A 27,244-nucleotide genomic window follows, 5' to 3' on the forward strand; every position below is an offset into this window, starting at 1 on the left:
ATATTCCGTCTACGCTAAACACAGGCCACAGAAGTCACATGCAGAAGGAAATGTCTGAGTACTCATAAGACAAACAAGCAAAAGAGGTTCTGCTTATAAACATTTAGTATTTGCATTAGCCCAGGCAATGATGCAGTTTCTTACTGGAGTCCAAAGGCTTCCTTGACTGATATGACTCCACCTTCTTCCAGTATCTAAAATTCCTTATAAGAATGCAAATCTACTCAGGAATGGTATCCCTTATGAAATATTAATACATATCTTTCAACAAACAAACAAATCTATTCTTTCTTAGAAACAGATGGTAAAAATGAGTTCAAGGTCATCAAAATGGTACAGAGCTTATCCAGGGCTGTTCTTGCTACTCTGACAAAATACCATACAAAAGCAACTTAATGAAGGAAGGGTTTATTCCATCTCATGGTACAAAGGGACACGGTACACCGCAACAGGGAAGGCATGGCACAGGCCTGTGAGACAGCTGGTCACATGGCATCCTGCCACAGCAAGAAAGCAGAGAGGGACATGCTACTGCTAGCTTGCTTTCCCCAGTCCAGGACCCTAGCTCATGGGATGTTACCACCCACATTCAGGATGGGTCTTCCCTCTACAGACAGACACAAACACACACACACACACACACACACACACACACACACACACACACTTAGACACATACCATATTCCCATGATAACTCTAAATCTAATCAAGTTGATAAAACAAACTAATCATCACCGAAGGGAAGTGATGAAAATTGCCCTAGGGCAAGAGGCTGAGGATCCAGACATCCTCTACCACTCATAGCCCCTTTGGGTTCCATCTTCCAAGAAGCAAGCTCTCAATGCACTGAAGGAATGAGATCAAAGTCCTTTGATTCCTCCACAAAGATTTACTGATATCTTCCATGTTCCTGGCACTACCTGGCCTAGGCAGCAATCCTTAGATTCCAGACATGAAATCGGAAGTTACAATATAAGCATTATTAATCTGAAATGCTTCAGACTAGGAATGTTTGGGATTTTGGAACATTTGGAACAAATTTAAACCCAATTTAATTTTAATATATGATTCATATACACCTTGTACTCATGGGCCAAAAAAGGTGGTTTTATACTTACATATAGTTTGTTTGTTTGTTTGTTTGATTGTTTTCAAATAGGGTCTCTCTATGTACTCCTGTAAATCTTGGAACTTGGTATGTAAACCAGGATGACTTCCAACTCAAGGACAACCTCCCAAATCTGACTCGGTGTGGTATTTAAAGTGTGTGCCACCACACCTAACCTTCATACCCAAATCTTGACTGTGAATTGTTACACAAGGTCAAGTGTGGAATTTTCCACTGGTGGTATCAAGTCAGCTTAAAGATTTGAGGCTGGGGAGACAATTTATTGGTAAAATGTTTGCTATACAAGACCTGAGTTCAATCCCCAGAACCCACATAAAAAAGCTGGGCATGATAGTATGTACTTACAATCCAACTTTGGAGACCTGGGGACAGGGACAGGTATATCCCTGGGACTTGATGACCAGCCAGCCTGTCCTATTTGGTGAGTTCCAGGCCAGTGAGAAACTGTATCAGAACATGGGGTGGAGGCTGAAGAGACGGCTCAGTGGTTAAGAGCATTTGCTGCTCTTACAGAGGACCCAAGTTCTGTTCCCGGCACCCATACTGGGAAGTTTATAATCATCTCTACTCCAGCTCCAAGGGATCCAACACTTTCTTCTTACCTCCCCAGGCACCTGCACTCATGTCACATACCCATACACATTAATTAAAAACAAAGCAAATAGTTTTAAAAACAAAACAGATGGACAAGTGAGGAACAATTCAAAATTGGACTCTGGCCTCGACACTCATGGATATAAACAAGCATCCAAACCACAAAAGCAGGCATGATGCACACATATGCATACACAAAGTGTTAATTTTGCACTTTGGAGTAGGGATACTCAGCCCTGTTTGAAGGACAAGACGGGACTGAGCAACAGAAGAGGAGGTGCGAGCCTTCCCCAGTAAGACCGCTAAAAGCCACAATGTACATTGCAAGCTCAATGGCTGGGCTACAGAGGGAGAGGACACTTCAAAGGTGTCCCCAAAGGGACAGGGTCTTCTCTGATGAAAGCAGAGGCAGACACCCACAGATAAACACTGAACTGAATCCAGTGTCAGAAAAGGAGAACTGATGGGCAAAGGAGTTAAGACTGGGCAGGTTTAACCCACAGAAACAGTTGACCTAAACAAGGGGGAGCTCTTGGCCCCCAGACTGATGGCTGTGTGGAAATCATGGGACTGACCCAGACCCCCTGAATGTGGGTGTCAGTGAGGAGGCCTAGGTAATCTATGGGGCCTTGGGTAGTACTTATCCCTGAGGTACAAAGTGCCCATGCCACAAAATGGGAGGCTCTCTCAGCAGGACTCTTGGGGGAGGGCCTAGGCCCTGCCCTGGATGAAATGACAGTCACTGGAGATTCACCAATGGAGGGCCTCACCCTCCCTAGGGATCAGAGTGGAGATTGGATGGGGGACTGGGGGACCTGGTGGGAAGGGCGGAAGAGGAGGGGAGGGAAAGGGAGCTGGGATTGACATGTGAGACAAGCTTGTTTCTAACTTAAATTAATAAAGGAAAAAAAGAATGTCTTAGGGTTGATATTGCTGTGATGAAACACCATGACCAAAAGCAACTTGGGAAGGGAAGGGTGTATTTCACTCACTGTTCCATAAAACAGTTCATCATTAAATGTAGTGAGGGCAGGAACTCAAGCAGGGCAAGACCTGGAGATAGGAGCTGATTCAGAGGCCATGGAGGAATGCTGCTTACTGGCTTGCTCTCCATGACTTGCCCAACTCACTTTCTTAGGGGACTATCAGCCCAGAGGTGACCCCACCCACAATGGGTTGGGTCTTCCCCATCAATCGTTAAGAAAATGCCTTACAGGCTTGCCTATAGTCAATCTTATGGAGGTATCTTCCTCTAGCTTGTGTCAAACTGACATAAAACTAACTAGCCAGCACAAAAGGACAGTTTGATTAAACTGAATGGTTGAAAAGATTCCTATGCCCCAAAGGCTTCACTTGGAAAATAGAAAGAATGTAGTGACTGGCTATAAAGAGTAGGGGGCCAGCTTGTTTAGGGAGGGCAGCAGAAGGCAATTCTCAAGAACAGCCATGGTGTGACCTCAAACACTTCAGTCACCTGGATGACAGCCCGGTCCATTACCATCCCATCTTTCTAGGAAGTCCATGGCCCACTCTTCAGAACATGACTGGCTTTCAATTAGAAAGTGGGCTTGGAACTAAAAAGATGTCTGCCCAATGGTTAAACCCTTGTACTGCTCTTACAGAGGCCCCAAGCTTGGTTCCCAACACCCACCTGTAACTCCCAGCTCCAAATCATCTTCAGGGTGTGCGTGCAAGGTGTATACGAAACAAATGAATCTGGGGTTTAGACTTGTCCTAAGTATTCCAAAACCCCAAACACTACTGGGCCCAAACATTTCAGATCAACAATACTCACATTGTAACTCTCTAGTTTCTTGAGTGGAAAGCGATTAACGTGGGGTCCCCTCAACACTTCCAAGTCCACACAATGTTTCCTGTTAGTTCCACCTCAGTGACAGCCTGGAAGCAGCCCTGTAGCCAGCATTCCTCCTATCACTTCCCGCCCAAGGAAGGACGAGACTGCCACTCCCCAAAGCCCAGCCTACTCAACCCTCTGTGGGAAGCTATAGCTGTTGACTGATGGTCAGAGTGGCTTGTAAAAAATGCAGATTTAGCAGCTTGGGCAGGGTAAAAACAAGCCACAGTTTGAACAAGCACGCAGAGCAACTGGGCCAGAAGCTTCCAGGCCACACTTGGCCCAGCAGTGTTGGAATCCTGGCCTGTGGAGAGTAAGCACTGTGGTCAACTCTGTCCCCAGCACTCACCACAAGCAGGGCTGCCCACAGAACATTTGCTGAGATGTGAAAAAAAACCAAAATTTTAAAACAAGGCCAAACAGTAAAAAGACAGCAATGGCATGAACAGCTAGCTACTAGCATGCCCCAATGGTAAGACTAGGGCTTTAGCTTAGACAAATTTCTACATCTAAGTCCCTGGTATCATACAAAGAAATTTCCAGATGTCCAAGCTGAGGTGTATCCAGGTCTAAAAAGCTCTTAGATATAAGTCCCTTCCCCTAGCCAATCAAAGATTGAACCTTCCCTCCCAATCAGATCCAGGGCACCTGGCCTCCAGGTGGGGGTGGGGGAGGAGCTACTATGTTTGTCTATAAGGGATCTGCAAGTGGGGAGAGGGGAAAGGTGATAAATGCCAGATCATCAAATCTGCTATCCTATAAGCTCCTCCCTCTCCCTCTCTTGCACGCATGCATGCAAGCACACGACCCCACCTTCATACGTGTATGTGTGCACATGTGTGTGAATGTTTGTGTCTGTGTATCTATGTATGTGTGATTAAAGACCAGAGGTCAACCTCCATTTTGTTTTTAGGCACACTGTACTTGGGTTTTGTTTGCTTTGTTTTAAATTTTATTGTATATGTGTGGGTGTTTTGCTTGCATGTATGTCTGTACATGACTTACATATCGAGTGACCACAAAGGCCACAAGAGTCTTGGATCCCCTGAAATTGTTGTTACAGAAGATTGTGAGCTTAGCACCATGTGGGTGCTAAGAATTGAGTCTGAGTCTTCTAGAAGAGCAGAAAGTACTCTTGACTGTGGAGCCATCTCTCCGACCCCCCACCACCCAGTTTTTTGAGACAATGTCTCTCACTATGACCTGGGGCCTTGATGATAAGGCTGATTGGGCAGTGTCATAGTTACAGTTCTACTGCTATGAAGAGACACCATGACTCTTATAAGGGAACACATTTAACTGAGGCTGACTTACAGTTCAGAGGCTTAGTCCATTATCATCATGACAGGAAGCACGGTGGCATGCAAGCAGACATGGTGCTGGAAAAGGAGCTGAGAGTTCTCCATCTGGACCAGCAGGCAGCAGGAAGACTGAGCCACTGGACCGCAAAACTCACCCCCAACAAAGCCACACCTCCTAATAGTGCCAATCCCTGAGAACCTATGGGGCCATTTTCTTCCAAACCACCACACGAAACAAGCCCTGGAGATCCATCTGTTTCTACCACCCCACTGCTGGGATTACAAGCATGTAATACTGGACCCAGCTTTTTACCTGGGTTTTGGTGATTAATCTCAGGGCCTCATACTTGCCTGGCAAGAACTTTACCCATTGAGCTATTTCTTCTTCCCCTCCCTGCTAAGCTATACCTCAAGATGTCAAGGGCTTCTCTAGATAAGGCCTCAGAACAACTGTTTCTCCAGAATTAGGTTTCCTGTGTGCAATGAAGAAAGGCAATTCCCAGAACCACCCTAACCCCAATCTATGAAAACACACACACACACACACACACACACACACACACACACACACGCACGCACGCACGCACGCACACAAGCACACATTTGCTAAAATAAAAAGGGCAATTAAAGTTGGGCAGGAGTGGTGCATGATTTTAATCCCAACACTCAGAAGGCAGAGACAGGTGGATCTCTGTGAATTTGAGGCTAGCATGGTCTACAGAGTGAGTTCCAGGACAGTCAGGGCTACATAGAGAAACCCAGTCTCAAAAAAAAAAAAAAAAAAAGACAAAGAGTCAAGAAGACTCAGAAACTGAAGGCCACAAACAAGAGAGTGGTGGTTTCAGCAGCTCTGACACAAGCATGAGAGGTATACAAGAACAATAACTCAATACACGGGGTAATGGTAAGATCTCTCTATTGACAAAGAGGACAGGTTAAACCAAGTAGCTAGCTACTACTAAAAACAGCAATGGAAAAGTACAAGGGTCCTATAGAGCTGACAGATTGAGACCTAGCCCTGGTATGTCAGCAAAACCCAGTGACTTCTCCTTATGCAAAGGCCGTAAGACCACTTCAGTAACACAAAACTAATTGCCAAACTGAGACAATATCAAGGCAGGAAGGCAAGAAAGCCCCAACACTGCAAGAACAGGTTGAGTCCATGAACAGAATGTCTGGCTCACCCAGTGTCTTACATAGATTCCACTGTTGTGATAAATACCATGACCAAAAACAACCTGAGTTATTTGGTTTACATTGCCCATCACAAATCCATCATTGAGGAAAGTCAAGGCAGGACCTTAGAGGCAGGAATTGAAGCAGAGACCATGGAAGAGTGCTATTTACTGGCTTGGTCATCCTGCTTTCTTGTATTTATTTATATATCTATTTTTATTTAAATTAAAAACAAGATTGCTTCACATGTCAATCCGAGCTCCCTCTCCCTCCCCTCCTCCCCCACCAAACCTCCCAACCCCTGACCCCATCCCCTCTCTGCTCCCCAGGGAGGGTGAGGCCCCCCATGGGGGATCTCCAAAGTCTGTCATATCATCCTGGGCAGGGCCTAGGCCCTCCCCCATGTGTCCAGGCTGAGAGAGCATCCCTCCATGTGGAATGGGCTCCCAAAATCCATTCATTCATACGCCAGGGATAAATACTGATCTACTACCCGAGGCCTCATAGATTGCCGAGGCCTCCTCACTGACACCTACATTCAGGGGGTCTGGATCAGTCCCATGCTGACCTCTCAACCATCAGTCTGGGGTCCATGAGCTCCCCCTTGTTCAGGTCAGCTGTTTCTGTGAGTTTCACTAGCCCAATCTTGACCCCTTTACTCATCACTCCTCCCTCTCTGCAACTAGATTCCAGGAGATCAGTTCAGTGTTTAGCTGTGGGTGACTGCCTCTGCTTCCATCAGCCACTGGATGAAGGCTCTAGGATGGCATATAAAGTAGTCATCAATCTCATTACTGGAGAAGGGCACTTAAGGCAGCCTCTCCACGATTGCTTAGATTGCCAGTTGATGTTATCTTTGTAGATCTCTGGAAATCTCACTAGTGCCAGATCTCTCCTCAAACCTATAATGGCTCCCTCTATTATGGTATCTCTCATCCTGCTCTGCTTTCTTATACAACTGAGGACCACTGCTCAAGGGTGGTACTGTTCACAGTGGGATCCACCCTGTCACATCAATCATAAATCCAGAAAATGCCCCCACAGGCAGCAACTGGCCAATCTGCTGGAAGTGTTTTCTCAACTGATGACTCTAATCATCCCTTGTATCAAGTTGACAATAAAAAACAAAAACAAAAACAGCTTCCTAATCCTAGTTTGGGAACACAGCTTTATAGTAGTCCAACCCTTGGCCTGTTATGCGGCAGGGCCTCCGCATCTGGATCCCAGAGAAATCGGCATCTCTTACTGTGACTGAGAGTGAGGTCAAAGGGCTCCTTGAGGAAAGGGAATGTCCCAGTAGCCCCCAGGATGCACATTGCAGATAGAGCTCAGGGACTCTGTAGAGAGGTCACAGTTGATCACGGAATTATCAACCTCACCTGTGTTCCTCTCACCTCGAGAGCTTCGAAGAAAACAAGAGGCGGCCCGGGCAAGAGCATATGCTATTAAATAAAATGTTTCTCACGTGGACAAGGTGGCCAAGGGTGTGGTTTGAAAGCTCGTACACTGTATCCCACAAAATGGATCCCACTTCGCTGTGAGATGTAACATTTCTTGGGCCAGCTTGCTCAGCAGAAAAGTCTGATGGTGACAACCTTAGTTCAACCCCCCAAAACCAAATGGCTTAAAGACTCTTGCAAGCTGTCCTCTGACTTCCACAGGTGCACTGTTGAAAACAAGCACCCACATGCACAACAAACAAACAAATAAATAAATGTAATCTTTAAAGTTTTAAAGACTGCCTTTTGTGCAGTGACTTCAGTTACCTGTGATGTGTGTTTAATGGTCCAATGCCTAGTTCAAAATGAGAACGTGTTCCTTCCTCCTTTCTGCCTTTGTACAGAGAGACTTTTCTGGGTTGGGGTTTGTTTGTAATTATATCCTTTTCATGGCCAAAGACTCACCTCCACTCAGAATGACCAAATTTTAAAGCGGTGATTTACCCAGGAGCAGGGAGGGAAATGCTACAACTCACTTGAGAAGAAGCCTGGATTTCAGAAGACAGCTGAGTGACAGCCTCCACTTCATACACTACAAAGATCATAAGGAAATTCCAGGCCAGGAAAAATCTCCTATAGGTGACAGGTCTCAGGTTCAGACTCCTGAGATGGCTGACCAGACCCTTTCCATACAAGGTTCCCTGTACCAAGACAGCTGGCAACCCATGCTGCCTCTGGGAAACACCTACAAGGCAGGAATCTATTCTCCTCCAGTGTCTGTTCAGCCCGAGGCAATAGCATGAATAGACACTTTTTAACTATCCTCTTTCCATTCAAAGTCAAAGTAAATTCTATCACAACTTTTAATTTGTTTCCTTTGGAAGCATTTGTTAAACCAAGAGTAACTATTCAGACAATAGTTTCTCTGTTTGCACAATGCTACTGAAAGGCCCTTTCAGGAGAAAACCAACTTCTTCATGATCCTAGAATTCGAAGAAGCCTGAACAGGAAACATCCGCAATTAGCCCTGCCATTTCTGCAGCAAAAACCTGTTTTCCCCACAGCCCTAGGGGCAGTGCTTCCCTTTTAACTATGAGATCAGGCCACATCTTCCACTCCTCACAGAAGAGGGCTGTCACAAACATCCTTGAGTGGGACCACTCTTAAAGGCCTCAGCTCACGACCCAAGTCAGTTTCTGACAGAGATGAGTCTCAGGTGAGTTGAATGGACCTGGCTATGGACCTCAGGTTGTAATGAATTATTACTGAGCACTAATGGAAATCTAACTTTACCCCGTCCTCAGCAGTGTTGCCAGAACAAGACGTTAGCCCAAGACGAAACGATTTGGGAAGCAACCCAACAGAATGCAATCCAAGTGCTGTAACCGGCTTCTCTGGTGCCCCAAGTGCCCTGCACATGTGTGCCTCACACTATCCACAAGTGATGGCTCTGCAGGGTGGGGGACACAGCTGCAGAATCTGTGCTTTCCTGGGATCCCTGGAAAGTATGTGCTGGACAGAATCCCTCAGCCACCCACTAAACAAGACTCTGGCTTCTTACCGAACTGAGTGGTGAGACAAAGTCCAAACCCATCCCCCTAGGAACACTGACATTCCAACACTGAAATCAAAGCATGCCACTGCCCCATTCTCAAAACACCTGCACTGTTTAAACCTCTACTACCTAGGACTACTTGCTTCTACTATAAAACCATCCTTTGAGGTCATAGGAGGGTTTGTTCCAGAAGCCCAGACAATACGAGCAGCAGTAGATGATCAGATTTCTTATAGAAAATAGCATCGTATGGCCGGGAGTTGGTGGCACACACATTTAATCCCAGTACTGGGGAGGCCGAGACAGGAGGATATCTTGTGAGTTCAAGGCCAGCCTGGTCTACAGAACGAGTTCCAGGACAGTCAGGACTACACGAAGAAGCCCTTACTCAAAGAAACCAAAAAAAAAAAAAGTAGCATCCTATTTACAGAGCTCCCACATTCATCCCTTCATATGCTCTAATCATCCTAGATTACTTATTAATATCTCATACAATGTAAATTATATGTAAATAGTTAACAGTTAGCAGTTGTACACATGGTTTAGGGGACATGGACAAATAATAGATGAAAATGTTTTTCAGCATCACCCCCACCCCCACCGAGTCTCATATAGTTCTGGCAGGCCTTGAACTCCTGGTCCTCCGGCCTCTAGGCCTCCTAAATGCTGGGATTTTAAATGTCCACCACCATGCCTATTGTTGTTATTGGTTCACACCCTTTGTTATTTGTTTTTTCAGATAGGGTTTCTCTGTGTGGCCTCAGCTATTCTGAAACTCTACAGAACAGACTAGCCTCAAACTCATAGAGAGCTGCCTGTTTCTGCCTCCCAAGTGCTGGGATCAAAGGTATGCATTATTGCCGGGCCCATACACAAATATTTTTGATCTGTGATCAGATGAACTTTCTTTTTCGAGACAGGGTTTCTCTGTATTGTTTTGGAGGCTCTCCTGGAACTTGCTTTGTAGACCAGGCTGGCCTCGAACTCACAGAGATCCACTGCCTCTGCCTCCTGAGTGCTGGGATTAAAGGCGTGCGCCACCAACGCCCGGCCAGATGAACTTTCAAGGCTACAGAACTCTCAGAACACACAAGACCAAACTAATCTAAGATGACTTAATTTTTCAGCAAAAGACACATGTTTTTGCAAATATTTCATGTGACTGAGAAAAAAAGATGGACATAACCAACAGCACTTGGAAAGACATGAAACTTCTGCCAGCAAGGCCTCAGCCTAGAGTCCAGGCTCCTATGGCATTCTCCTTTAACCAATACCCCTAAATGTTCTCCTTGCTTAACAACATGCCTTTGGAACCATCAGTGCAGGAAAACAAAATAAGCATACATTTTTAACCAATTCAGTGCACAGTCTATCAAAACTATGTGGTTAAAAAAAAATTACCAACCTCAGATAATTCACATACAATTTAATCACAGAAATGGTCACATCCCCCAGGCTTTCACATGGGAGCCTTCAGATCCCCTACTGAAACTGAAAGAATCACTATCAAGTTCCGCTGTCCCTAAGTATTGTTGTTGGTTACATGTAGCTCTGGCTAGCCCCCATCTCCCTAAGCCACGAATGACCTTCAACTTCTGATCTTGCCACCACCTCCTGAGTGCTAGGATTACAGACATGTACCATCATACCCTGTTTATATGGTACTATGGCTCAAACTCGGGGCTTCATACACACTAAGCAAGGCACTCTACCAACTGAGCTGGCCGCCACCAGCTCCTACATTTTAATGTTTAAAACCTAATGTACACCTATACCTATGGGCCTTGGAAACAGTCTACCAGCTGTTTCCCAACCTGAAAGCAAACATCCTGTCACTTCCAGGGCAAAGGTCTCCATTGTCCTATGCACCCCCAGGTCACTCTAGCTGGTAACTGATGCTAAGAAGAACACAGCCTGGTACAGCGTCTCCTACAATAGGGATACTGACTGGCTTGGGATTTTTTTTTCTCCTGTGATCTTTAGCCCTGTACACAAAGGTAGACTAGCAAATAAAACCAGCAGATTAAAATATTCTATTTCAAAAAGAAAAAAACAAAACAAAACTTCACTATGTTGACTTTAAAGGGAAGAGGGGTCAGGCCAGTACATCTGGATCCAATCACTGTAGTTTTACATTCTTAGCATCTTCCATCCCAGATAGAAGGCGGAAGAGCACAAGGGGCTGCACACGGGACTAATTACCGTCTCTGAATCCTGAACCGACTTGTCCCTAACTGGAAATGTGACCTTGAGCAGAGCCTGACCTCACCAGAGCTCAGTTTTCTAAGCGTATTCCGGGCCAGGACACAGGGCTAACAGGTAACATGATTCAAGTGTTGATGAATTTATAATGGCCTTCCCATTTCCACTTGATTGTATCTGCAGAGACTTCCAGTCTCCTGAGGAGGCACTCTCCAGCACTCTGGCTCCCTTTTCTCTTCCTCCCTGTCCTCTCCCAAGTCTGACTGTCTCTCCACTTGCCTAGCTCAGCCTCTCAGAGTCAGGGCTGGGATGAGAAAAGTTCCCTCAGGGGGAGCTTCCCAAATTGGCACTAAGTTCCTCGACTATACTATCCCTCACAGCAGGCCTCTAGTTCCTCAATACACTTCTGATTGTCTTTTCAGAAAAGTGCTTGGAAGCTTATTTGGTGCCATTTGGCAAGTATCTCCCAGGATAATTCCTCTGACATGGTGTTTGGAGAAGGAGGATTTAAAAGTCTGGAGAAGCGTTAGAAAAATGGTAATCTGTCCAACCCTGTCCTTGGATAAGAATAAAACAACGCTTTCAGGGACCTGCCAGGGATAGGATGCAAGCCCCCCCCCCACCCCCCAGGCCTCCTGAAGCCCAAGCTGACTGACTTTACATTAGATCTAAGCCTTTTTTTTCCCCTCTCCAGGGACAGCCAATGGATACTAAAGAAGACATCACACTTGGGCGGGCCCAGTTATGCAAAGGCTGTCTTATCCCCAGGCACCATTCTTCCAGGAACAATCCTAACAGAAAGGCAGTGAAACAGAGATGGAGATTGGAAGTAGAGATACAAATGGAGATGGAGGTGATAAGGATGGAGACGATGAAGGGATGGAGATGGAGGTGATAGGATGGAAATAGGGTAGAAATGAAGATGGGAGGAGGAAGGAGAGGGGATGGGGATGAGAATGGGGATGGGATGGAGATGGAGATGGCAGAGGGAGAGGAGTGATAGAAAATGAGGTTAGGGAGGGGAGGGGTGGATATAGATAGGGCTAAGGAAGGAGGTGAAGATGGGAATGATGAGGATGGAGGAGATGAGGATAGGGGTAGAGATGGGATTGAAATGAGTATGAGATGGGGATGGGGATGAGAATAGGGAGGGGGAGCTTAAGAGCCAAGACCCACAGGGTCACAAGTGAGCAGAACAGAGTCTAAACCCCTAGCCTCACATCTCTTGCAGGTGTTCAGAAGATGTCATCAAGGATATCACCTCCCTCCCCATGTCCGTACCATCCAGGCAAGCTTCCCCTAAGCTACTGTGGCTACAAGTCCACCTCAGCTTCTGATTACATGCCAAGTCTGCATCAGTAGAAAAGGGTGGAACCTGAGTTCCTAACACTAAGGTCCCCAGGTGGTGTTGATGTTACCAGAACATTGGTCAACCCTGAAGAGCAAGGACAGAGGCTCATAACCCAACCCTAGTGAGAATCACATGGAAGGATCACTAAGTATACCAAGACAAGTCCGGAAGAGTGATGGATGTGACAGTGCCAATGTGAGTTATACAAGCAGACACATTTAAGCACCTTCAGCTGGCCCCTTCCCATCTGTATTTAAAGGTCCCTCACTAGAGGGGCCAGTGCCTGCTTTCTACCTTTCATTTAAGTAAACTGGGGTTTTGTCTTTTTTTTTTATCTTGAACAGTCTCATGTAGCCCAGGCTGGCCTTGGACTGACTATATAAATAATTGTGGATGACTTTGGACTCCAGCTTCCACCAGAGTGCAGGAACTACGAACATGTGCCACCTATGTGGTGCTGGAGCTAGAACCCAGAGCTAAGCAAGCATTCTACCAACTGAGCTACAACTCCAGCCTTTCTCCAAGTAACTTAAATGCTAATTAATCCCTTTCACCTTAGAGGCCCCACAGAGTATATTACAAAGATGAACTAATTTTTAACTTGCCAGCTCCAGGCACCCTTGGGAAATAATCCTTTGTCGGGACCTGGAGAAGGACTGTTCAATAACAAATTATCAGATGACCTGAGCCTGTAACTAAGCATTGTGGCTGGAGAGTTCCCCTCCAACCTCAACCTTCTCAACCAATGAGCAAAACCAACCAACACAGCCCTCAAATATACTTCCTTAATATTCTTAACATGGCCCAAAACAGAAGGGAAACACATCAAACACCTGTCCTGTGACTGGCCGGAATGCTCAGAAGTATGCATAGTGCAGCTTCCACTCCCTTCTCGCAACAACTACATAACTGAGGCATGATGGATACATTTTACTGATAAGCACACTGAGGGTTACAGCAAGCAGGTGGCATGCCCAATGGCACAGTATAAATGGTGGCTACTATGTGGTAGGCTACCACATCAACAGGCATGTGCTGCCTGCCCCCTTGCAACATGCATACCTCTTTGGGTTATTTTACCATCACTGTGCATGTGCATACAAGGACTTAGGAAACCCATGGGACAGAGCTCTGGTCTGTTCTCTTTCAGCCTACATCCCCCAAGCAATCAGTAGACTCCCAGAAAGAGCTTTGCCAAGCTCATGAGAGACTCCAAAACCAGGGCTCCTCTGTCTGGGCTGTCTCCAAAGCCCATAACAACCATTCAGGTGAACCACTGCTAGAGACACCAGACTTAGAAAAATAGAAACCTACAAGACACGAGTTGGAGGATGTGCAAAGAAATAAACTGGGAGGGAATCACAGACCTAAAGGACGTTTCTTTAGCCCTGCTACTTCAGTCACATCCAAACCACTTGGCCTCTCTGAACCATGGTTTCTTCATCGATGTGATAACTTAATCCATCCCCAGGACCTCTGAGAACTCCCATGATGGTCCATATGCTGGGGCCTGGGGATGAGAGGGCAAGTGCATCTATCAGTAGCCCCTGACCAGCTCACAACTCACCTGGCCTGGACTTTTGGGGAAAAAACAGGCAACACCATGTTCAAACCAGTGCGAAACCAAGACACTCAAGGTAAGGTGAGGAGGTGCAGATGCAATTTTGGGTTTTTATAACTAATTTACAAAAAAAAAATACAGCTAAAGTGACAAGTTCCCTTGATACAGTACATGTAGTAAACACACTCACACACACACACACACACACACACACACACACACACACACACACACACGGAGCTGGAAAGAAGGCTTAACAGTACTGCTCTTGCAAAGGACCTGAGTTCATTCCCAGCAACTATATCAGTAGCTAACAACTATCTGTAACTCCAACTCCAGAGAGATCTTGTGCCAGAGATGGGCACCCACACACATGTGTACACACACACACACACACACACACACACACACACACTTACAAATAAATCTCTTTAGAAAAAAAAAGAATGCAGCTACATACAGTAAAATTTATTCCTTATAGGAACACAATTCAATCAACTGTGACAAATTCATACACTGTCCGCTGCAGCTTTTTGAGTATTTAGCTCTAACTTTTCAAGAATGCATTACATAATGTGGGGCTGGAGAGATGGTCAGCCCTTAAGGGCTAGGCTCACAACCTCACAACCATAAAATAATGTGGCATATATGACCCAGTAACACAAAATTAATATTGGCTCCCCCTTTTAAAAGTCTCCATTCAGCCAAAAGGAAAAACACAGAATTGAACAAAACACACACACACACACACACACACACACACACACACACACAAAACACCTTGTCTCTAGGGGCAGGAAATCAATTCACACACATCTGCAAGGCATGGATCTCAAAATACCACGATGTAGCATCCCGGTTAATGCAACTGAGTCTCCTTCACCAAGGAGACCGGGTCCCTCCTCTCACCCTCACCCTCCCCTCCCATATGTAACCATTTACCAATTGTTTAATTTAATATGCACACTGAGCTCAAGGATGCAGACATACATCTATCGAAGGCCATTCCTAACCACCTGTGCAAGCTTAAAACCACAAAATCTCTTTAAATTATCTCCAGAAATCTTTTCTATCATTCACAGACTGTTTCAGTGCACTGAAGGACTTTACCTGGTCAAAGAACCTAGCTCTTTAAGCCTTAGCTTTAAATGAATTGCAGGAGCTTACATAAAAAATGAGAGAGTGATTATTCAAGGAAAAATAAAAAATGCATTAATTTCTGACTGAACAATTAAGTCCTAGCCTCTTCAAACTAGACAACAAAATCCCAAACCAGAAAATGGTTAGAAACGTCACTAAAGTACGAGTCAACGTTTGTTAAATGGGAGGAGGGGGTGTCAGTGTGCAGAAGTGACCTCCAAACTCTAGTTCTGTGACACTCAAATTTCAGAAGACCTAAGATGATCTTGACAATAAAAACTAGAAATCCTTGGGACTCACAGAAACCAATGGAGTGAGACTCTCTGGGTGGCTACAGTGTTTACCCATACTCCAAAGTCATTCCACTGATGCCTATGCCAGAACCACACTCATAGCTATGACCTGGCATAACCACTCAAGATGTTGAAGGGCCTAGGATGTAACTTAGTTAGTAGAGTGATTGCCTAATTTGCATAGAATCCCAGGCTCCATACCTAGCAACACACAAACTAGATGTGGCTCAGAAGGTGGAAACACAAGGATGATGGCCAGACGTTCAAAAATCACTCTTAGCTATACAGTGATTTGCAAGGCAGCCAAGGATTCATGAGATTCTGTCTCATGGGAATAAGGAATAAGAAAGAGAGAGAGGCGGACTGAATAGTCTGTGCATTGGTCCTGAACATAGCTTCTAACTTATATGCTAAGAGCAAAACTGAAAAATGTTTTCATTCTTCAAGGAACTGGTACTGTAAAACTGACATGGAACCACAGAGGGACAATATTTTACTAATGGGGGGTTGCCAGCTCTACGTACAGTCCCTGATCCAGCAGCTTAGAATTCAAGAGCTACCTCAGCTAGCAGCCCTGCTGCTACAAAACTTTTATGAGGCAGAGCCCAGGTGGTCGCATTTAAATGTCTTTCTGCAGGTGATTCTGCAGCACCCATAGATTTAAGCACACTTTTGTTAACACATTTATAGTCTATAACAAGAAAGACACTGAACTGTCACAAAACTTTAAAGTATTCGCTTCAGTATAATTTATTGTTAATATAACTGTATATATTGATATACATATACATATACATATACATATACATATATATATATATATATATGAAGGGGGAGGTAATTTGCACCTGAGGGCAGAGGCCAGAAGAGGGATGTTATATTCCCTAGAGTTGGAATTATAGGCAGCTGTGAGTCTTCTGACATGGATGCTGGGAATCGAACCCACGTCCCCTGCAACTGAAGTACTCAATCGTATCCACAGGCTATCTCTCCAGGCCCTTGACACAACATTTCTTGCTCCATCTTCCTGAATGAAGGATGTATTTTTTTTTTGCTTTAGTAAAGCATGCAGCATTTATGTATGTGTGATCGAACCGTCTCAATTTATTTCTACACTGGAGTGCGGTATACACCTGTATGATAGAAAATTTAAACAAAATTTATTTTCCATTTACTGAGCCTATAATTTCCATTAGCACATACTGAGTAGCTGAAGGCCCTGCCCATAGAATACGAACAAGGGAGTTATATACAAGGCATATGACTGAGTTGGTGGAGTACTTATCTAGCATGGTGGGTTCCATCCCCAGCACCACATAATAACTCACAACTGTAATTTCAGCCCTTGGAAGTGGTGGCAGGAGGACCAGAAGTTCAAGGTCATTCTCAGCTACATAAAGAGTCCAGTCCAGCCAGAGCTACATGCTGCATGACACTGCTTACAAACAGAACAGCAGTCTCCCAGGAAAGGCAGTGAGCAAAAAAAGTCAAATTGCAACTTGGTGGTCCTTTGCTTCCCGATGAGAAGCCATATTCAAGGTGGAGTGTATTAGGTCCTATGTGAGTGTATCAAAATCTCCAGGGAGAACAACAAAAGATACAGATTCCTTGGTTCATAAGTATTAATCCCACAAGGCCTACCAAGTCTGAATTTTCAATGAGTTTCCCAGGAGACAATTATTCATGTCAAGAGTGGAGACAGAGGTGTTAGAAGAAATGCTTGTGAATGGAAAAGACCTGAGTTAGAGTCAAACTCACGCAACATCTGCAAAAAGACCTTGCTGTACCTCAGCTTTCTCAAAGTCTGATGAGAACACCTGCCTCCATGGTTGTCATGGCAACCAGCATGCAAGGTCTTAGCAGAAGCAAAGAGACAGGTGTGGGGCAATGGCACCCATAGGTGCAAGATTCCACAGTGAAGGACCCGAGCTCCCTAGCATAAACAGGGAATTCACCAACAAGAAGTCCATGGCAGATTCAGATTCTGAAGCAGAAGACTGTTTGATCATCTATGGGTTGAACTATGTTCTATGAGAGAGAGAGAGAGAGAGAGAGAGAGAGAGAGAGAGAGAGAGAGAGAGAGAGAGAGAGAGAGAGAGAGAGAGAGAGAGAGAGAGAGAGAGAGAGAGAGAATTCTGAAGTTGGGAAGGAGAGGGAGCTGGGATTGACATGTGAAACAAACTTGTTTCTAACTTGAATTAAAAAAAGGGAAAAATATTCTGAAGTCTATCCTTGTGCATCTCAGAAGGTGACCTTATTCTGACATACAGTTTGCACACAGATAATTGAGTTAAAATAGGATCGTTTAGGTGACCCTTGATCCAATATGTCAGGTGTTTTACAAACAGGGGACATTTGGAAACAGAAGCAGACAACAGGATAAAAGGATGAAGGTGTGAAGATGGGCACAGGGAGGCTACGGACTAAGCAGATGTCTCAATAGAATCTCTATGTGGTCCTCAAAATGAACCAGTCCTCAGTCTTGAACTTCTGGCCTCTGGAACTTCAGCTGTTAAGTATGTGGAGCCTTGAGCCTGGAAACTAACCTGTGAGGGTTAACCCAAAAGGAAAGTGCCCTTTTCCTATTCTTTCTGGGCATTTGGTCACCCCACACTGTACAGGGCTTGTTCTAGTACGACCATCAGATCTAACCATCAAATTCCATGTAAACACTACAAGGTGCATCCACGGGTCAGATGGGCAGCAGAGAAGAACTGGACAACTGCAGGCTCTGATGTGCAATCTTGACCTGAAGCAACTGTCACAAGACAGGAAAGTCCCAACAGCCACAAGTTCACCAGCAAGAAGCAGGGAATGACCTTTAGAACTGTCAAATCCACCTTCACACAGCAGCGCCTGGCCAGCATCTAGTGGCCCACTACCTTGGCAGGGAGCTGGTTAAAGCCATTTGCGCCATCTCCAACCCTCACCTACAGGCCCTAATCATCAAAGCCCTACGGAGGTGATTTTCTCAAGCTGAACTGAGCTGTCTCTCTCACATAAGTAGAACAAAGCACACCGGGGAAAGAAGCCAGAAAATTAAATTTCCCCAAAGAAAATAAAAGGCTCTTTCAATATGCATTTAAAGTGGAAGGCTACAAGGTCTTAGTGACCAGCATGTCGGAAAGCTGGGGGGACTGTGACCCAGTGAGATGGGTTCCTGCATTCCAGAGGAGCCAAGTCTGTCCAGTGTGCCCTGCAGGGTCTACCCAGTCCCCTGGCTGCCCTGACCTCTTCCATCCCTTCTCTGACAGTCTCTCCTAGGAGCTTCTCCACAGAGACTCAAGGTGGTGAGGTGGGCTGGGTTTGCCAGAAGCTCAGGTAAGAAAAGAAGAAAGCTCCTGGCAGCAGTCTAAAAACTGGACTCCTAACTGATCTGTGTGTGTGGAGACCGTGGATGTCAACATTTTTTTTTTGAGACAGAGTCTCTTCACTGGCCTGGAACCAGCCAAGTGGGCTAGGCTTGATGCCAGCAAGACCCCATTATCCTTCGGTCTCTACTTCCCCAGTGCTGGGATTACAAGCATTTGCCACTCATTAACTATACCCAGCTTTTTAAAAGTTGGTTCTGGGGATCAAACTCAGGTCCTCATTATTGCAAGAAAAGGACTTTACCAAATGAATTGTCACCCTAGACTCTTTTCTTTTGGAGGATAATAAAATACACTTCCTTTGAACCAGGCTAAGATGTCCTACAAAGACATGTGCCTTCTCCATTGAGTGCCAAACCCAAGTGTTCTGTGGCTATGCCTCAGTTGCCTTGGCTGACATTTTACCACAGGGTAGCTGCTTTAACTCTACATGGGGAGGGCTTGGAATGACAAGTGCTAGGCCAGTTGAAAGCCCTTCAAGGAGAAAATTAAGCCTCTTAAAGTGGCCTCCCATAATCCCTCAAACCCAGGAATAAGCCATGCTCTCCTTGGAAGGGCTGCCATGAATGACCTCAGGCCATATTTAGGAAATGGCTTCACTCAAATCAAATAGGAAATAGACACAAGAGCCAACTCATTCACTCGGCAGTCCTGAGGTAAGGCAAACAGGAGGGGATTTTTTTCACTGAAGCACATCAAGCCTGAGACTCCTTAGCCTGTGTCTCCATGACAGAAGCAGTGGGAGATACAGGGAACTGTCCAGATGCAATAATTCATTCCCCCATGAGCCAGGCTTAGGAGAGGAAGGAGACAGCTCCCAGTGGTCAAGTGGGCTCTGGGGATGAGTGATTCTCAAGAACATTGACTGAGGTCAATGACAAACACTTCAGACAAGTCAATTTGTCATCTTCAACCCAGTGTCAAAAGTTACCAAGAAGACTGCTTAAGTGCCCCTCTTCAGAGATAAAAACGAGAGAGGCAGCCATTTGTCTCCTCTAGACATCCTTGGCAGGTGCTTTCCGTCACTCCACAAGTATTTAACAAGGATGTGCTCACCCATTCAGTACCTAGGCCCTCATTCCCAGAACAAGACCTCAAACTACTGCATCCTGATATAAAATCAGAAAGGGTAGTATTACTCATCATCCAAGGCCAACTCTGGAACTGGGAAGAATTGTTTGGATAAGTGTTTACTGTATGACAGGCATTCATTATTGCAGACACATGGGGATCCTGTGGCAGAACCAGCCTCTTCTGGAGTGTGTAGTGTGTGTGTACATGGGGTGTGTGGGGATCAGAAATCAACTCTGGAGTGGTGTGTGTGTGTGTGTGTGTGTGTGTGTGTGTGTGTGTGTGTACATGTGGTGTGTGGAGGTCAGACTTCAGGTGGTGTCATTCCTCAGAAGTGATCCACTTCTTTGTTTTCTGGGTGTTGTTGTTATTGTGGTTTGTTTATTTGTTTGTTTGTTTTTGAGACAGGATTTACTATGTAGCCCTGGACAACCTGGAACTCCACATAGACAAGTCTGGCCTCAAACTCAGAGATCTATCTGCCTCTGCCTGACCAGTGCTGGGCCTGAAGGTGTAATCCACCACATCCACCCATTTTAACATTTATTTTACTGTTTATTTATGTTTATGTGTCTGTGTGTCCCATGTACATGTATATGCATGTGGGGGAAGGGTGCTTTTTAAGGTCAGACTGATATTAGATTCCCTGGAGCTAGAGTTACAGGCAGTTGTGAGTCACCTACTATAGGTACTGAGAACCAAATTCCAGCTATCTGAAAGAGCAACAAGCACTCTCTACCAATGAGCCATCTCTCCAGCCCCAACACATTCTTTTTGGGGACAGGGTCTCTCACCAGACCAACAGCTTCAGGAGCAGACCAAGCTGGCTGGCCAGGGAGACCCAAGGATCCTGTCTCTACCTCCCTAGCATCGGGATTACAAGTACACAGCACCACACCAACCTCTACATGGGAACTGGAGATGGAACTCAGGTCCTCACACTTGTGCAGTAAGCGCTTTGCAGACTAGAAGACCTCCAAAGCACTTGGGGCTTATATGCCACAAGATTAATAAGATCTCATATGTGATATGATGGAATATCAAAGTGATGGATTCAAGAAAGGAAGAGGTCTGAGACAAAAGTAGGGATACCATTGAGACCTCTCAGGAACAGAGTATTGCAGACTCCTAAATGAAATGTTTCATGAAAACACAGTTCCAGCTTCCAGAAGTTAGAAAGATTAGATCAAACAAGAAAGAGGTTTGGAGTAGCCATGGGCAAAGAGACTGTTCCAGAAAAGAGGCACTCAACCAACTGAATCGTGTAGAGAGGCTGGAGATGCTGAAAGTGCATCCCTGGACTCAGTCCTCAGATGCTGTTGATGCCTTAAGAATGTTTCTTTGAGCCCAGTGTGGTATTGCACGCCTTTAATTCCAGTACTCCAGAGGCAGAGGCAGGCGGATCTCTGAGTTCAAGGCCAGCCCTGCAAGTTCCAGGACAGCAGGAGCTAAAGGCTGCTGTCTCAAAAATAACAGTAGCAACTATTTCTTCGGAATTTTTGTTTTAAAATTTGTTTATTTCTTAATTGTGTATATGTATGTAGTAGGTTTGTGAACATAAGCACAATTGCCCACGATGTCCAGAGGTTTTCAGATGCCCTGAAACTAGAGTTAAGGGTGGTAAACTATAGATGCTGGGAACCAAATCTGTTTCCTCTGCAAACATAGAACATATTCTTAGCCACTGAACTATCTCTCCAGTACCTTAAGAAATGTTTGCCCTTGCCAGGCAATGGTGTCACACACCTATAATCCCAGCACTCAGGAGGCAGAGGCAAGGGGATCTCTGTGAGTTCAAGACCAGCCTGGTCTACAGAGGACAGGCTCCAAAGCTACACAGAGAAACCCTGTCTCAGGAAGAAAGAAAGAAAGAAAGAAAGAAAGAAAGAAAGAAAGAAAGAAAGAAAGAAAGAAAGAAAGAAAGGAAGGAAGGAAGGAAGGAAGGAAGGAAGGAAGGAAGGAAGGAAGGAAGGAAGGAAGGAAGGAAGGAAGGAAGGAGGTTTGCCCAAAGGAGCAGGGCAAAAGCCAGAGGAAAGTGTGAGGAAGAATGAGTGGGGAAGCCAGGCATGACGGCACACACCTTTAATTCCAGCACTTAGGAGACAGAGGTAGGCAAGTCTCTGTAAATTCAAAGCCAGCCTGATCTACATAGTAAGTCTGAGACCAGCCAAAGAATACATAGTGAGTCCCTGTTTAAAACTAAAAATAAATGAATGGGGAGGAAAGTGAGTCAGAACATGACAACGCTTTAAAAACTTTTTTGCTAAAGGGCTGGGGAGACGGCTTAGTGTTTAAGAACATGTTTTGCTTTTACACAGGACCTGGGTTCAGTCTCCAGCATCCATGTAGTAAATTACAACCACTTGTAACTCCAATTTCAGGGAATCCAATGCCCTCTTCTGGTCTCCTCAGGCACAAGGCACACACGTAGTGCACAGGCATACATGTGGACAAAACACTCATAAACAGAAAACAAAATAAATAGTTCTTTAAAGTATTTGCTAAGAAGGGAGAGCAGAGAAATGGGAGGTAAATGGGCTAGGACACAGGGTCAAGGGCTACACCTGCTGATGGTGATGCTTTTTACTTGGGATGAAGATGCTAGAGCATTTCCAGTAAAGACAGCCTATCAGAGAGGGACTCGGATGGTACATGTGGAAGGGAAAGGAGATGCCTAGAGACGCACTAGGAGAGAATGAATGGCAGGGCAGATGAGAAATCCTCACTAGTCGGTCAGTGGACTCCGTACAGGAAGATGATGGGGCCAGTGTGCAATTGCATCTTAGTGAAGGAAGCCAAGCACCAGCTGAGAGCAATTTCAGATGAGAAGCACCGTGGGTCTGGCAGTGTCAAGAGGCCCCTTGGGATTCACGGTCATACATCAAGAGCCTGGCAGTGCAGATGGCCATGCAGCCTCTCCACCCAGGCTCATTAGCCAGAGGCTAGGGCAGTGAAAGCCAAGCAGAAGGCAAGTCCAATCAAGGGTGGGTTACTCAGCAAAGTGAGATAAAGGAAAAGGGTCAAGGAGGTTGAAGGTGTTCAGGAACCTGAACTGGGTACAGAGGAATGAGGACAAGAACCAGGTCTTGTCTCAAGAAGAAGAAAAAAAATGAGGCTCTTTTTTTGGTTTTGTTTTTTTGGTTTTGGTTTTGGTTATTGTTTTTTAGATGTGTATGAATGGGTTTCATGGGGTTTTGTTTGTTTGTTTGTTTCTGCCATTGTGTATGTATATATGTGCATACCTGGTGCCTGCACAGGTCAGAAGAAGGAATCAGATCCACTGGAGATGGAATCACATACAGTAACGAGCTGCCAGACCGGTGCTGAGAACAGAGCCTGGGTTCTGTGAAAGGGCTCAGACTCAGAGCTCTCTCTGTGGAGACCCATGAGCTGCCTCGCCAGCCCTCTTCTGCTTCTCTTCCTTTGTGCATCTTTTGATGTTCTGTGCTCCATAAGCCACTTAATCAGGCTTGTCTCCTCCCCACCTTATCTACCAGATAAAGGCAAAACAAGAGCACTACCCTCAGGGATGTGATGTGTGGGGTGAGGGCAGGGCTGTCTTATCAGAGGAGCAAGATAAACCCCCAAGAGCTTTTTACTGTGTAAATGAATGGAAGACAGAGAATTCTGCTTGTGAAAGCCAAAGGCAGAAGAGTAAAAAGGAAACAGGAATGTTTGTAAGTTGCTCTAGGCTCTTAGAACAATATGGTAGATAGAATCACTTGGTAGAAATGGAATGGTTGGTTAAGAGCAAAACAAACACGTGGGCCTGATGGGGACTCTGGAAATCCACTGTGAAATGCTCTGCAAACATAGCTCAGAGCAACATGTGAAGGAAGAAGGCTCTAAGGACAAGTGTTCTGCTTGCCCCTCAACTGTCATGCATAGCAAGCGACACTAAGACAAAGATTACTAAGTGGTCAGCCTCCTTATTTCTGGTCTTCTTCACTTTTGTTTTACCCTCCAAGACTGCCTTATCTTTTGAGTTTTGCCTGCTTGTCGGGGAGGGGAGCAGCAGGGGGAGGGGAGCAGCAGGGAAGTTTGGAAGTTTTGACTTTAGGGAAAACATCTGGTTAAACCCACCACTTATCCCCATTATTTGTAATAGTTGTGTTTGGCTTATGTTTTAGCTAGCCTTGTTATTAAATATAAAAGCAATAGGATTAAAAAGTTCTGGATGGGGTAAGTACTGTAATTAAAAGGGCACCAGTTGGGTTTGTTAAGCTATAATTCTAGAATGCTGGCCTCCTTGTTATATTTTCCTTCTTGTCTTTAAACATTTTTGTACCTAATAAAAATTGTTTTGAATGATTTAACTGTTTTTAGTATTCCTGTTAGTCAAACACCACCCAAAATCCCCAAGAAAATATTCTGACTCAAAAGTCCTGGAACAAGAATGTCACAGATCACAAGTGGCAGACACCATCCTAAGAGCCTGGGCATGCCACATGACATGCACACACACACACACACACACACACACACACACACACACACCACCTGTCACATGGCCTAGTAAACTGATAGGCAACTTTCCAATTCACAAAGGCACTTTTCTAACCCCTTTGAAGTTACAAAATCTTACTGGGGGAAAAAAAAGTCAGCACTTTGATCAAGCTATGAAGTTACAATAGTAAGAACTAGGCAAGAGACAGCGGAGCCTGGTTAATAATACCCGATGAAAGAGGTGCATAAAATTAAATAAATATTAAGGCAGTACATTTGAAACTAAACACTAGAGGACCTGAAAGAAAGCATCTTTGAGGCTAGCTGGGAAAGGGCACTTGCCACAAAGCCTAATGACCTGAATTCAATCCCAGAGAGCCACATGGAAGAAGGGTTGATTCCTCCACTCTACACAGGGTGCCTTGTGGCATTCCCCCCCAGCCCCTTACACACACACACACACACACACACACACACACACACACACACACAACACAAAATAGATAGGTATCTAGATATACAAAGAAATGCAATTTTAAAAAACTCTTTTAAGTTAATTTTCATTGCATCACATTTAAAAGGCGTGCAAAAATATATGGAGCACATATACAGACACGGCTCCTCAGTTAAGGGCATCCACTGCTTCTGCAAACGATATAGGTTTGGTTCCCGGCATCCATGCTGTGGTTCTCAGCCACCTATAACTCCCATAGGATGCAACCCCCTCTTCTGGCCCCTGCACACTGGAGCCAGACACATGCACATAAAAATAAATACATTTAAAATGCTCTCTAGGGAACAAAGTTAGCAAACAAATCTCAATAGGTGAATTTTAAATGCACACAGCTGATACCTGTACTAAACAGCAACTCAAAAGAAGAATCGGGTTTGGAAATTTTTACTTCTCCCTTGGAGAGAGTCTGAAACACAAAGCCCCAAACTGAGACCTCACAACCCCAAACCATTTCCTACATAAGTGAAAGGGGGCACAGGGTAGACAGTGACTGAGAACCCTCCGTTTCCGGGATTCAGGGTGCCACCTCTAATCTAATCCTAGAAATTTCAATGTAATTTCAGGGGGGGCTTTCAGCAGCTAATTCTCCCCAACAAGGTCTATTCTAATTTTGGACAGGTGTTATCTCAGTCTTTCCCACTCTTCTGGTGTTCAAATTAAGAGAGAAAAGGTATTCTTACACGCACACAACCACCCCTTCTCAAGGCCAGTGGTCACATCACTCTTTCTCCTGACTCTCTGCACAGAGATCCCCACGGTGTGAATCAAAGAAGATACAAGCTTGTAAATTGAAAGGATATCTTTCATGCTGGAGGCACTTAATGAAGTTCATGGGTGACTGTTGATCTCAGGGGCACATCTCCCTAATGAAAATCTCTGCTTCTCCATCCTCCACCCCCCCACCCCCGTTAGGTTTCCATGGTCCTTCCCGGAATCTCTTCCAGTGATGAAGACCCCAAGAGCTGACACGACCTCTCTACTGTGACAGTTTCATTAAGACACCAAGGAGAAAAACTAACAACACATTCCGGCACTCAGCCAATCACAGGTCAGCAAACACACTCTGCCCTGCCCCTTCATTACAAAGCAGGGGTCACTATCTGTGTAGAAAAGTAAAGATTACCCCACAGGCCCACTTCCAATAAGTCACTACCTCCGGGAGCTAGGACATCGAAAATGTCAATTTCCTAGATCATGAGCTCTCGGAGTCAAGTGTCACTCTGAGCACCACAGTGCTCCTAATTACGTGTATTTTGGGGTGCGCTTCCCCGGGACACCATCCTACTTTTCTATCTTTAATGGTGTCCTCTACAACAGCTTTCCTGTTCTCTGGAAAGAACCCGGACTTACTTTTCATTAACCTTCCTTCCTTTCCTTTCCTTCCATTTCTGTCCCATTACCAGCAAGTTTTCCCACGTGTCACCTGAAACCCCGACTTTGGGAAACGCCCCCCTTTCCTCCGCCAGCCCGCGCCACAGTGAGAGCCCAGCACACAGTCATGGGGTGCTTCTCCAGTTGCTTCCACAAGCCAGGAGACTACAGGAGGCTTCAGGCTGATCCACATAAATCAGGCCTTTACCCCATCTACAAACCTTGTCGCGTCCTCCCCAGCCATGAGTGAGCTCCCGCTCCAGGTGGAACACCCCACGAGCCGCGGTGCTGGGGGAAAGAGGTGCCGAAGGAAACGCTCTGCAACGTGCGCGGGGCCGGGGTAGCGGCGGTGCGCACGGCTCTGACGGAGCGCTGGCGGCGGTGGCCTAGGGAAAAGAGGGGCGTGTGCTCTGCGCCTTGCAGCCCCAAATGGTACGACTCCGCTGCACCGTGACGCCCGCGAGCCGCACACTTCGGTCGCCTGCACCTCTCTTCCCCCCAGACTCGGCCTGGGAGACACGCTGCAGACTGCGCGCCCTTGTGGGGACAGCCGCCTCCTAGCTCTCCCGGGCGCGCAAACTTTCCCAGCGACAATCGCTCCGGCCTCCCCCGGGGGGGCTTCGGAAAGTGGGCGCCCCCTTTGCCTCTGTAAAGCCCACTGAAAATATGGCGCCCTCGAACGTCGTTTCTTGGGCTCCGAATAGCTGGTCTCCAGGTCCCTCCCGATCCCCGCCGGCGCGAAATCTCAGCTCCTGAGGGTCGGGGAAGGCGACGAGAGGCCGCCGCTCTGGATTCAAACCCTACCCTCGCTCTCGGCCCCGCGCTTTCGCCGAGCGGTCGGCAGCCAGCAGCTGCCAAGTAGCGAGATGACCAA

At 45.8% G+C, this 27,244-nt stretch overlaps 1 protein-coding gene across 4 annotated transcripts in view; it reads right to left on the reverse strand.

Annotated features, from left to right (window-relative positions):
* Tln2 (talin 2) overlaps positions 1–27,244 on the reverse strand; it is a 409,739-nt gene that overhangs the window by 381,743 nt on the left and 752 nt on the right. Inside the window, exon 1 of one of the 4 annotated variants that reach the window (XM_040739686.1) lies at positions 26,592–26,774. The exons of the other annotated variants lie outside the window; for them this stretch is intronic. The gene's annotated coding sequence lies outside the window, so the exon portion shown is untranslated. Of the gene's footprint in view, positions 1–26,591; positions 26,775–27,244 lie in introns of those variants that run through there. 4 annotated transcript variants of the gene reach the window in all.

This window comes from Mesocricetus auratus, unplaced genomic scaffold, assembly GCF_017639785.1.
Source record: "Mesocricetus auratus isolate SY011 unplaced genomic scaffold, BCM_Maur_2.0 Super-Scaffold_100691, whole genome shotgun sequence".
Lineage (NCBI taxonomy): Eukaryota > Metazoa > Chordata > Mammalia > Rodentia > Cricetidae > Mesocricetus > Mesocricetus auratus.